This window comes from Sorex fumeus, unplaced genomic scaffold (genome assembly GCF_029834395.1).
Source record: "Sorex fumeus unplaced genomic scaffold, SorFum_2.1 ptg000131l, whole genome shotgun sequence".
In the NCBI taxonomy this organism is placed as follows: domain Eukaryota; kingdom Metazoa; phylum Chordata; class Mammalia; order Eulipotyphla; family Soricidae; genus Sorex; species Sorex fumeus.
In genome coordinates, this window is record NW_026606188.1 from 29,208,038 (window position 1) to 29,220,805 (window position 12,768).

Below are 12,768 nucleotides of genomic sequence, written 5' to 3' on the forward strand. Positions count from 1 at the left end.
ATTGAAAATACAGCATGATAAATATTTCTTACTCCAAGATTTTACCCAAAATTTTCATTTGATAGCTTATTGAGTTTATCAAATTTAAACTGTTTCTTGTTTTACTAAACTATTTGTAGTTTGTGTAGACAATTCAAATTATTCCTTTAATTATGAGTTTTGCTAATTTCTACGTTAACGTTAATTTGGTCTAGAACATTTCTCTAGATTTAAAGGAGAACCCAAATTATAAGCACATTACATAACTGTACACATTCATATCTGTATATACAATATTCAAACTTAATAAAGGTTAAAAATTGGATGAATCACTGTATATTAAGAACATAAGAATCATTTTCAGAAATCATAGTCAAGTTGTAAGAAAAGTCAATATTTAGTTTAGTTTAAATGTGATGTGTTAGAAAACATCAAAAGGGAAACATATAAAATGGGTTTTAGATATTTTCTGAATGTAGATGGGGAAGTTAATTGGCTTTAGTTTTGAAGATTTTATACATAAAGCGCAGGTCCTGGACATATATCAAATAACTGAATTGTAGCTAGAAAATAATCATGACAATTAAATATATCAATTTAGTATGAGATTAAGAAAAGGCATGAAAATATATATTCAATGAAAATAATAAACTGGAAAATAATTCCAACAGCAGAAAGCAAACAATGAAGTAGAGAATCTTGCTCTGACAAAAAGACTGTGTCAGAGAACAAGTAGGTCAATCTTCTTATCTTTATCATGTTAATTAAAAAATAGTGCACTGCTCTAAAATCTAAGTTATTATTGTGAATAAGTAAAAAACAGAAAAACAACAACGAAACTCTTAGGTGTCAGTACTGTATATTGGAAAGTACTTCTGATACAGTGTTAAACAAATCCTCCTAGGTTACTTTATTTCAAAAGTATAAAATTCAAATATAGCATATATCCAAATGCGAAGAAAGATAGTTTTATACCATGTTCCCTTTAAGCTTAGTATTTTACAAAATTATTTTCAGACAGATGATCTTTCCTTTGTCTTGAGGAACATACAGATTTCAAGTCTGTAAACTTTCTGTCTAAAGGCTAGGCCATTTTCTCATTCACTATTTCTACTTGATTCAAAATTCTATACTTAAGTCTAACTTTCGACATAAATTAAAGCAAGCATTTTTGTATACGGTAATAGAATTCTGCTTATCTAGACAGGAATATAAAGTCAGTAGTGATATTTTCCCATCACAATTAGAACACAGCGCACCACAAAAAGAACAGAGTATTTTCTGATATTTTCTACCAATTTCCTGAAATTGATGTTTACTCAATCTGTGTCAGTACTAGCTATCTGATCTGCCAATAAAATACTCATTAAAATATGCCATTATTGTGTTTTTAACAGAAATAAAAATTCTTATTTATTATTTATATGTGTGTGTGGATCCTCTGGAAATGTCTTTAGGACACACTGGGGACTCTCTCTGCATTTTGCTGCCACCCAGCCCAGCAGTTCAATGCAAGATTCTGAATATGTGGTGCAACCTGGTCGATGACAAGAATTACACCTTCCCCCCTGCTCTCTTTCCTCTCTCTAATGAGAGTCCTTTAAAAGTCCACTCTGTAATACTGTGATACTGTTACTTGATATAATTTCCCTTCCCTTCTGTCAAATCCAACTTCACTTTGCACAAATCATTGGATCTAAATGTGAATACATCTAATAATTGTGACGTTGACCCCACATTTTAGTATTGTAGCACAATTAACACAGTTATTAGTAGTAAGGAAAAAAATCCTCATATATTGCTTCTCTCCTAATATATAGTATTAAATATCTTCAGAACTCTTTCAAAAAATTACACTCAGCAACAGAAAAATTATATTTTTATAAGTAAATAAGTAGATAAATGGCTTTCAAATCTCATGTACTACTGTTAGAAATATGTTTGAAATCAATTGCCTTTGAAATATTTATGAAAGTTGTATTGTACCTATTCACAAAGTTTTAAATGGTTATAATGTATCTTACCTACCATTAGGTTGTGGATAAAAGATTATGCAAATTATCTGAATGTAGCAATAGTCCACCATACTATTTTAATTTTTAGAAAATGAGGCTATTTCTTTGTGATTAAAGGGTCAAATTATATTTACTATACTTGGAACATCTAAAAGCATCATTCTTTTCAAATAAAATTATAATTTGATCTTGCTTATTGTTTAAATTTGATTATAAGCAAGCAAATCTAATTATTTTCATAACTGGTTACTCTGCTAATAAGAAATGAAAACATTACACAGGCTCTTGAGTTCAAAAAATATATTTCTCACAGAAATTATTATATTTGATAAAATGCATTTCTATTGATTTCCTGTGTAAAATTATGAACTTTTAAAAAGATTGGTAAATTTAATGTTCAGATACATTTTCTACATCAAACATTCCTGTAGATTTAAGTTCAATTACTTGTGATTACAAAAATTCCAGCATAAAGAAATTAAACTCTCAAATTTTTAACTATTTTTATAGCTGAGAATCAGAAAGTGAATCAACTCTACTACTTATAATAAATTTAGAATTAAAATAGACTATCATAAAATTTAACTTAAATATATGTAATTCTACATAAATTTTATATAATATCTACTTTTGAAAAGTTAATATGGAAACAAATAAAATGATGTATTCACGTATATCCTGAATATATCATTTTAACTAAATTGATAAATATTTTTCAGGACCTGTCATGTCTCTGACAGTAGTAGTTAATTTCATCTTATATATTTTAGTTTTGTTTTTGAACCCAGTGGGTGTTCAGGGCTGCTTCTCATTCTGTGCTCAGCAGTCACTGCTGATGATGCTCTGGGGACCATTTGCAATACTGGGTATTGAATCGGGGTCTGCAGCATGCAAGCAAAGCACCTTTTCCCTGTACTCTGTTTAAGATTATTATTATTATTATTATTTTTAGGATTGGGGGAGTTAGGGCCACACCCAGTGGTGCTTAGGACTTGTTCTTAGGTCTATGAGAAGAGATCACTCCTAGCAGAGGTCAGAGAAAATGTGTTGCTAGAGACTGAACTTGGGTCAGCTGTGTATAAGGCAAGCTCCTGCCCCACTATACTATCTCACTGACTCCTGGATAAAATGTTTTTAAAGAGCGTTGTAATTGCTATGCTAGTTTAGAATTTAACATCCTAGGTAAAAGTCACATTTTTTTCTTAATCACAAAATTAGTGATTTCTGACTCCTCTGAAAATTGTAACCAAATATAGTAACATAAATATTTGCATAGAGAAAAAATATCTAAACATCCTTAAAAGGCCCAGTGTTTCATCTTTTTTTTTAAGCATTTTATTACTATTTATTGTTGTGGATCATACTTGGTACTTTCTAGATTGGGGACATGTGGCACTTGGGATAGAACCCAGTGTCGCAAATATTCAGGGCAAGTGCTCTACCACTTGTAACACAATTCCAGCCCCAGTGCATATTCTTTGTCCACTCCTACCGTATACTATGTTTTATAAAAGAATTTTTCATGATTTGGTCTTTCTAAATGGAAATGCTTTTGAGATAGATTCCTGGTTTGAAGATCTCCCAGACAATCTGTGCATCATACTTTTGGAATTTTTTTAAATTAAAATCTCTAGTAAAAGCAAAAGGCAAAAAGTGACAAATGTTTCCATATATGATATTTTAATTAAATATAATAATCAGTTTCTTGCTTGAAATTAAGAAATCTGAAGTCAAAATCTATCAGACTTTGAAAGTTTTAGGTCTTTTTACAACTTGCTTTCATAGTTATGGCATCCATTTGTATGCCATCTCTGTCTGAAATGAATAGAATTCAGATCCTTTTGAAAAGGGTGTGGGGAATTTATTTAAATAGAATCCTAAACAGGTGGACAAGAGGATTGAGAGAATGTAAATCCAGCTTTGTTTGTAGTGAACAAAACTAAGGGTCAGAGGAATTCTGTGGTTGGTTCATTGTCATCGTTGGTTAGGGTCCAGTTTTTTAAGTCAGATTTTCTGGCTTTTATTACAAAATTATTTTGGCCATATGTTATATACCGTTTCCTTAAGTATCAGTTAATGAAAAGATCAGATTTGAATTTTTTTCTATGTAACTGCCTCAGTTGTTTCATTTGCTCCATTTTCATAAATGATAGTCTGTCATTTAAATTACAGTCATGTAGCTCAGCAGTAGAGACCTTGGCCTGCATGCGTAAGACCCTAGGTTTGATCCCTGGCATCACACCAAGAAAACTTAAATTAATAGCCTTGAAAATAATTATGCATAAATTGATCTCATATAGTAATAGTTCTCTAAATACAATCCCCTTGCATAGAATCTGTAATTTTTATAATGCTAATTCTAATCCATACTATACATAATAAAGGAAAACATCTATTTTACATGAATGTTCTGAGAGAAGATTGACCACGGCATTCATTTATTCTGCTTGGAGACTAAAAATTATTGGAGAATCTCAGCAGGTAAAAATTATTTTAAGTAAATAACTTATCCTGGAAATTATTGGCTATATTTTTTCACAAAGATAAAAATATATTTCAAAAGAATTCACTTAAACTTAAAAGTAGATTTCAAAAGAATTAGCTTAAACAGCACAAAGATAAAAATAGATTTAAAAAGAATTCTATTAAAAGTGAAAAAAATTCACTTTTATTTATAAATTCACATATGTAAATGTTGGGTATACATTTACTAGCAAATTTCTAGAAATGTTAATTTTGCAGCTATCATTGTTACAAAATAATTTCTTTGAAACATTATCTTAAGGAAAAATATTTTTTTTCTTAAAAGGATACTATGCTCAAAATATACAATTACATGAATCGTAATATAGTTCTTCAAAAGTGAAAAGATTTTTATAAGTATACTATGATCTAAGTCATCTTTTAATCAGACAGAAATTAGTAAAATAGATGACAAGAATATAAATATTTTAGTTATAAATTTATTTGAATATTTAGTACTGACTTGTTTATAAAATTATTTATTAACCTTATTTAAAATCATTTTGAATGTTTTATTTTTGGAAATTATATTGAATGTTTAATTTAAAAAAATTATGCAGTAAAATCCTCCACACTTTGGGGAGGATTTCAGGGCTTAGGATACAGTAAAGATAATGAGAGTCCCTCCCTGAGAAACTACCTTTATGATTCTGGTGTCTTTGGAAAGTTTTAAAGTTCAAAGTTTGTTTTTAGTTTTTAAAAACTTTTACTCTAGCTTTCACTGGAATATGTATAAATTCTGAGATATTGTAGATTACTTGTGGATTACTAGTTTCAAAGGACATTTTAGCAAAAAGAGTTGTCCTTAAACTTGTATGAATAATAATATAATACACTTTGCTGATTTTATCTTGCTTAACTGTTTGTATTTTTAACCAAAATACAACAGAACTCAGAATTTAAAAGATGAAGGCAATCACAATAATAGTGACCTGAACAATAGAAAAAGGGATATGTTGTTTCTATTGCTAAACTGCACTCAACAAACTCAAGTGATCATCAGGTAGTAAATATAATAGGAAATTTTCAAAACACCTTTTAAGTTACCATTTGGAGTCAAATTGCAACTTTTTCTGAATTATAAAACTTGTGTAAAATGTTTTGTAACTTGAAATTCAAGAGTTCTAAGTCATAACAAAGTGTTAAATGTGTAGTGCTATCTTTGAAACATTAAAAGAAGATGAACTTTACTAAAAGATAATTTGTTTAAAATGTACTTGCAATCAAATTTATAGGCACATAATGACCAATAACTAAGTAGACTAGATCAAGTTCATAATAAAAAAGTCCAAGTATCTTAATGTCATTAATATTATCTCTCACTTTATTTATAAATTTTATCAAAAGAAATTTACTTTAAAATTGTAAGTTTTATATCCAGATTTCACTATTTTCTTCTTCTATAATATCATTACTATCATTTCAGTGATGATAGTTGAAACTGCACATATTGAAAAGCTGAATAATCATACTTTTTTTCAATGTCCTTGGCTCTTCTCTGATTTATTTAAAAGTAAAAATATTCCTCAATATAACCATCACTTTCACATTAAAATGTGCATTTTATATTTAAGAATCATATGTGGATTATAGTAAAAAAATTATAATATGGTTTATAGTATTTCCTTCTATCAAAATGCTATCTCATCTTTGCTCGTCTCTTTGTCTGGGCTTTTATTGAATGTCTCTTGGATTCTGGTTCTCAGTGACATCAACAACCATATCATTCTAATCCTAAGAGTAAACTTGAATAGAGGCAGATCGGGGGCACTTTGATAATGTGGGGTGCAGTAATGTTGTACATCAAAACCATAACCTTTAACACTATTGTAACCACATTACTTGAAATATATATATATGTATTTAAGATATGTACATATAATATATGTATATTTAAGAGTTAATATAGAGGGAGATTCAGGACAAGATTATACATTAAAAAGGGCTTTAGTTCAGACTCATCATTCCAACACTATTTTCTGTAGAAGGTATCACAATCCTTACAGATTCGTGGATCTTTAATCTTGAACATCCCTGCAATTCTTTTCAAGCAAAAGTGTCAAAACACATGATTCACAAACACAAAGCATAAAATTAGGCAATTCTTTGTGAAACATCATTTACATTAAGTTTCTTACCTGAAACTCAGTAGCAACCCATCAAACTAGATGATATTTCTTACACCTATTAATAAATATCACTGTACAAAGTTGAGTGTTCATGGATACAGAAGATTTCTATGACAAACTTAAAATCGTCCATATATAAACCACAAGGTTTTATAAAGAGTAAGTATTAAGGCAAGCTTAAAGAAAGTTTAAAAAAAGTAGACAAAAAGAATTTTCCTAAGTTTTCTTCCTTTTCCACCACTCTGATTTGAGATTACTATCAAATGAATCTGTATCCATCAGTTTTTCTCAGAAATTTTATCACTTTTGAAAAACAAAGCAAATATTAGAAAAAGGATGTGTACAATTCTTGTATGTGGACAATTAAAAAGCAATCTATTATGACTGCTTAATATAACTTGAATTCAGTGTGAAAAATGCAAACAATCACTTCGCACTTATTTAATCTTTTCTCTAGTTAATGATAGGGCAGAAGAGATAAGTGACTAGTAGTGATGTAATTCAAAATTATAATTTTTGAGGAAAGTCTGTGTTATAAAATCAGCAACTAACTACAGTGATTTCAATTTGCTAAGGTTCTGGTGATTTTTATCCTCCTTCATGTGGAAAAAGACCCACTCTAGTAACACCCCCTCACTTTTTTTTTTCAAACGTGAATACAAACTAGCTCAGTCAGACTGACACCTAATGGAAACTTTTATAAGAAAATAATTCTGCAAAGAATAATTCTGCAAAGAAAAAGAAAGCAATGAAAGCATTTAAACCACTTAAAACAAGAAAAACCTTTTTTTTTTTTGGTTGGCGAGGACATGAGAAAAGGTTTTTGTGGATCTCATCAAGAGCATTACAATTATTCCACTATCAAATGTATTATTATTCATTTATGAAGCAACTGCAGCCATAAGTGGAAGTACCAGAGGCAAAAAACTGAATAAAATCGCTGACATTTCTAAAGTTCTTCCCCTTTTAACGAACACCAGAGTATCATATTGTTCATTTCTCACAAACCCTATCACTAGGCCCAAAATTCCCTTTCTGTATTTCAAACCTTATATACTCGTGGAGCCTACCAGCCTACCAACGCTCACCTACTTCCTTGAGTAGGTAGCTTCTCTCTATTTTTAAAAACTCTCTCAATAAAACAACGCCACCGATAGACATATTGTATTTTGCTAAATTCATTACAGGTGCAGTACCTAAAATCCCTCAATCACCAACTGGTAGATCCCTTGAGAGAAGAGGTGATTCGTGATAAAAAGAAGAAACGCTCAGTAGTTACATAGTCTCTCTTTAGGTGAGAGGATGTTGAGTACAAAGACAGCATCTGATTTTTCTCTACTTCTACTCATTCTTAAAATGGACGCAGTCCTGAGCGTTTCTGAGAAGGGACCACACTTTTCCTGTGCAAACTTTCCTTGGGCGCCCCAAACTATGAGTGTCTTGATACCCCGAGAACAGCAATGGACAGAGGAAGAGAGAGAACAGCAGCGGCGGTACCTTCCCTAGATTTCCAATTTACGGGGGCGGGGGAGGGGAGGGGGGAGAAATAAGTCTCTAGACCTAGACCGGAAAACTTGGAATGTGCGCGCCTCCTTCAAGGCACCACCAGGACTACAAACTGCTCCTGCAGCAAGAATCCAGAGCCTGGGTGACTGTCCTCCCTGGGCCATCCTCTAAAGGAGAAGGTGTCTGGGGCACAACTCAGCACAGAGCTGCTCTGGACACCACAGGGGTGGCTTGGTGGGGGGGCTTTTACCCCTCCTGTCTCTTTTCCTGCAGCTTTCACTTAGAAATTGAGTCTTCGGAGGTGCACCACTAATGGTCACCACGCAGGGGGGAATTGTGGTCCTAGTTGGTCTCCGGATCTCAGGAATCTCTTGCCAGATGGAACCTTCTGGGCATCTGGTACTAAGCTCTGATCTCCAGCATTTCCTCCGTGCATGTAGGAAAAGCGACCACGGGGCGGGTCCTAGCGTCCCGCAAGGGGCAGAAGCACCTGGCAGAACTACGTGCTCTGCCACCCATACGAGCATCGACCCGCGTCGTCCACGGTGGGTCATCTCTTCCAGCATCCCCTCGGGCCTCTCCGCTCCGGGCTACGTCCCGGGGTCCTCGCGCGCGCTCTGCTGTGCTAGGTGCTCCGGGGCTGGGTGACTGCTCGCTCTCCCTTCGCTAGCAGGGGCAAATCCGCATTGTGCGTTTGTAGTTGTTGTTTTGGTTTGGGGTTTGTTTGGGTTTTGCTGCAGTAGGTTTTTTTTTTTTTTAATCATCCGATCTCATTGGAAACACTCAGAAACCTGGAAATAGACGGCAGGAAAGACTCGCGCTTCCTCTGGTCCCATCGCAGCAGATCTGCAGCGGGGTGTGTCTGGGGGGCAAGGGGGAGGTGAGGGTCCGGGTTCGCTGCTGTTTGAGAATGGTCCTCCAGGCAGACTCAGGCAAGACACGGCCGCGATGTCCCCAAAGAAATTGGACCACGCACCAGTCACTGGCCGCCCCAAATACTTTCAGCCAAGGTTCCAGTTGTGTGCCACACCGCTCCCAATCCGCTGCCCAGCCTGCTTCTCCTCCCCTCCGCCGAACATCCGATGAGCAGAGACGCGTCCCGGAGAGACCCGCCGCACTTTGTACTAGGAAGTTCCGAAGGGACCGAGCGCCCCTCCCCATCCTCCCTCCACCCCGGGCCCCCGCCCCTCCCGGTCCCTCCGGGTCCGGCCCGCCAGGTCCCGCAGCCCAGCCGCCCCGCCCCGGCATGCGCGGAGTCACGAGCTCCTGAGGCTGGAGGGGGCCCCCTTGGCCCTCGGACACGCCCTTTCCGCAGACGCAGCACCCAGCGACCCCTCTCCGCCGGGTCGCAGCTGCCCGCGCGCGGGACCCGCCCGGCCTGGCCAACTTGCCAGGACGCTCCCCTCCGCCGCACCCCACCGCGGAGAGGAGTCGGAAAGACGCAAGTCAGAGCCGCTCAGCCGAGCCCAGACCCCAGTGCCCGTCCCCCCACCCCCACTCCGCCGCGCCCCCGCCCTGCGCCCGCGGCCCCCGGCGCGCACCCATTCTGCAGGCGGGGTCGCAGAGGCGCGGCGCCCGCAGCCTCGCCCCGGGCTGGTCTTGCAGGCACCTAAGCAAAGCACGCGCGACCCAGAGTGAAAACGACAAGGAAAAGAGACGATTAAAAAAAAAAGTGCTACCTTGGCAACCACAGGCGTTTAGAGGCCAGTTGGTGGGCTGGGAGGGGCGGCCGCTGCCCGCCTGCCGCTGGTACTCTCCTCGACTACGCGTATTCTTAAGCAATAACAACGTAATCCGTATTATCCACCCAAGAATACCCGTCACCGAAGAGAGTCAGAGGACCAAGCTGCTGCTGCCGCTGCGACCGCTGCCGCTGCTGTGCCGCCGCCGCCACCAGAACTCTTGCTGCTGAGCCCGCCCCTGGCTGGGGCTGGGCTGAGCTTGACCGGGACTATAAATCCATAACTCGATTTCCCTAAAGAAAGATCCAAAGCTGTGCTCGGCTGCTTCCTGCCCAAATCCAAATGGCTGCTCTACTTCCAGTTCTGAAAGACAAATCACAAAACCATGCACTTAACGTCGGAGTGGGGTGTTCTCGAGGAAGGAAGATGTGGCAAGCCTCCTCAGGCACGGGGTGGGCGTGACACGGAATCTCGACTTTACCTGGTGTTTTTTCCGTGGTGCCTTCCTCTGGAGTTGCTCTGCATCCAACACCTTCTGGGCTCGGTCAGCCCACTGTAGGTGCTTTGATTGAGTATCGTGGCGGTGCGAGAGCCCTGTAAGAGACATGCATAGTTAAGCACACAAATATTACAAATGTATTTGCCTAGACGGCTTTAAGAAGTAGTGAGACTCAAATAAAGATAGGGTCATGCATGGGTGAAATTTTCAACAGTGTGTTTGGAAATGCATTTCCTCAAGCCCAAGATCACAGAAAATAAACACTCATTCAATTTACTACTTGAAATCAAATACTTATAGATCTACAAAAATAGGCATCTCTCCATTGAAGGCCTTAGAGCTATACGACACAATGATTTTTTTAAAAGGGGGGAAAAAAGCACAAAATAATTAAACTCGCTTTCCATAGATTCGGAACTGACTAACTTGACAAGCTGGTGGATTTTTTTTATGATTTAGGTATTGTTTTGTAGTAACACAACATGCAATCTGTTGTCCATCTTTTGAACATACAGTCTAATTGCACTACTGTGCAGTCATGAACACCTTTACAGAAACAACTTGAAGCTCTATCTTCATGAAAATTATTTCATGAAGATAAAAAAAGCCCAAAACTAATGTGCAAAGTGACTGTAATTTGGCTTTCAGAGAGAATCTCTGTGTTTCTTTGATGATCAATATGGCTCTTACTGGAAAAGCTTTGTCTTAAGATCCTGGAATGATATTCTAATAATAGGGGTTTATTGTTCATGAAATAAAATGGGCAAGTGCAACATCACCACCCAAGACATATGGCTCCATTAGAAAGTTCTCAATTTGCTTCTTTTTTTTTTAACTCCCTATACATGGGAGTACATCTATGTGAGTGAAATTAGGTAGAGGATGTGGAAACATAGCAATAGACATTATGATTCCTCAAATTATGTAAGTGCAAATAGCTCTTCATCAAGCAGTAATTATATAACAGAATCTCTCCCACTACCACAACTCATCTTTAACTGACCTGGTTGCAATTTAAGGCACTTTGGATGATGTGCTTGTTCTTATTTTTAAGATGTGTGTGTATATATATTTATATACACACATATATCACTTCACTACATACACCAACTCATCACTTTTCTGACATGCTACTTACAAATAGAAAAATCAACATGAATTCTAGATTTTAATGAATAGTTGTTTAATATATAATGTCTGATGTCTAAAATAACTCAAAAGAATGGGAGTGTTGCCAAATTATTAGCTTATTTCACAGTATTTTCAGATGACTCTTAAGTACACCTTTCACAAAAGACATGCCAATTAAACAAATTAGCAAACACTATTTTCTGCCATTACCTAACATAGCTATAAAGTGAAGATTTTCTCTGGTGATGCTACAACCACACGTGCGCACACACACTCACACACACATACACACACATACACAGAAAACTGACAGGTTCTCTTCAGCCTGAACTCCTAGAAACAAAAGCCCTTAGGGAAAGTAATGCAATAGTCTATGAGCAAAGTGTACATTTGCTCCTCAACTCTTCCATTTAAATTTCAACAAACATTAGAAGTAAAACAAGAAATACATTATCCATAGATTTTGATTTAGTAAGTGTAATGTTCCTTTTGAATTAAAATAGGATCATCAAGACATGCACACACACACACACACACACACACACACACACAACAATGCACAGCATGTCAAAATCACACCCCCAGAATAAAAATCCATACAGCTTCTCAACAGCCTTTAGTTTTGCTTCTCACAATTAAAATCACAAACACACACACCACACACACTGACCCACAGACTCCCATCTTTTAAGAAACTATAACAACGCAGTTGATATGCTTGCTTTCTAACCAAGTAGCCAATGCCAGCCCTCTTCCTACCTACCCAAATGTTGCACCAGCTTCAGCACCTGGACCAGTGGACAGCTCAGCTCAGGCTGACTGCCCGCAGCACTCGCAGCAGAACTGACGCTCTGAGCTCTAACCAAAGCTCTCTCATGCTTCAGCGGGGCAGCCTGACTTACGAGAACACCATTTCCTACGAGACCACTGCCGCTGGGTGCATATTCAATTCAAACCTCCTTAAGCTGTCGGATTTCCCCCACCCTTCCACCCTCCCCCCTTCTCCACCCTCTACACAAAAACAGAAAAGGCAAAAAGCCCAATACCGTCAGGGCGTTTGTTGATCAACTTACACTTTGCTTTTGAATATTTAGATACTGCTAGCGGAGCAATATCAACCGAGGCTTAGGTCCGCATTAAGTACCTTTGTTCATCGACTCCTGCAAGCCATGTTTATTAGAATCTACATTTCTCTCGCGCCCCAATAACTAGAGGTTATTCTAGTGTTTGGTGGGCAGGGGTCTTTCAGCACCTTTTGATCTTTCAAGGCCACCGCGACTGACTGTAATCCCCACTACTTTCTT